This window comes from Ambystoma mexicanum, chromosome 3p (genome assembly GCF_040938575.1).
Source record: "Ambystoma mexicanum isolate Mex_15411 chromosome 3p, UKY_AmexF1_1, whole genome shotgun sequence".
Classification (NCBI taxonomy): Eukaryota; Metazoa; Chordata; class Amphibia; order Caudata; family Ambystomatidae; genus Ambystoma; species Ambystoma mexicanum.
Window position 1 is genome coordinate 1049887474 of NC_090925.1, and position 1324 is coordinate 1049888797.

The window sequence follows — 1324 nt, forward strand, 5'->3', positions numbered from 1 at the left end:
GCCTACAGCAGTGGCTTTTGTGCTGCTTGTGCTGTGATCAGGTCTGTTGCAATATTATGGGACAAGCTTTTGTTGTAATACACCATGTGCTCTCCGGGGGCAATGTGCATACCTCTCTTGTCCCAGTTCTATGCAGGTCCACCACCTGGCAGCCTCCTCCTGACTGCTCTGAGGTACGCTACACGCTCCAGGTGTATTGCATCTCTGGGTAGTAAGCTGAGTCTGGAGGGTGCTGCAACATAGGTCTGACTTTATTAGTAGCAAAATTGCAGTGCACCCCCTCACTCCGGTGGGGTACTCCTCCTTATTTGCTATTGTGGACCGCCACTTTCTGTCGGGGGGGTCTCACAATGTCCAAAGCGCCTGTGACTGCTACATCAAGGGGCCTCAAGCGGCGCTGAGCACAACTGTCCACATCTCAGCTCAGGCAGCTTCCATGCACTGGGTTTTCCGTTGCCTTCACGTGTGTCTGTATGTGCAGGCACTATTTTATTTCGGTATGCTGGATGCTCGCACTGGGCTATGGCCTCTCCCCAGCCAGCGCTCACTAATTAAATGTTTCCTTCGCTTCAGTATTGCGGGCTCTCTGCATCCTTTGTGGAAAGCGATTCATTCGCTTCACGCGTTCATTGTCATACCTTCAATATGAGAAACAGCCCTGTCTGTTGTGTGCCTCTGCTAATCCGTTGCTGCAGCCCTGTACAGGGTAAGTATATTTATGTATCCTTGTCGGTGGCCTGCTCTCGTCAGCTTGCGAAACAGGGCCACTTTGTATCCACTGTCGGGCTCGGTCTCCGCTTCAGCATGCTCTGAAGGGTGTTCCGACACTTATGCTACAATTTTTGGAGCCGGCCCCCCACACAGGCTGAGCGTCTCTCGTACATCGATCAAGGTGTCAGATGCAATTCCGTATCTGCAGCACACTCGGCCGGCGCCATAGTTCGGTATGGGCACCTCCGGTGAAGGCTTTGTTGAAGTGGTATAGTCGGACACTTTCCCTTTGTCTACGAGGCGGCAGCCATCTTTGTCCTTGCAGCATACGAATCTCTGAAATCTTCTGTGGCTTCTGGCATTACAGCCGCTCCTTGTTTCAACGCCACAATGTCTCTTCATGTGCCCTGAGGCATCCTACACCCGATCCTCTAATTGTAGAGCAATTTTATCAGTTATCACGCGGTTTTCAGCAGGATGATATGCGGATCTGCATGAGCACCAGAGAAGACACGTCCTCCTACATGGCTCCTTAGCCACGCCCCCTCTTGTCCATGGTTATGCCTTGATCAGACAAGATGAAACCCGGATAGTGTATTGATGACATCCTGAA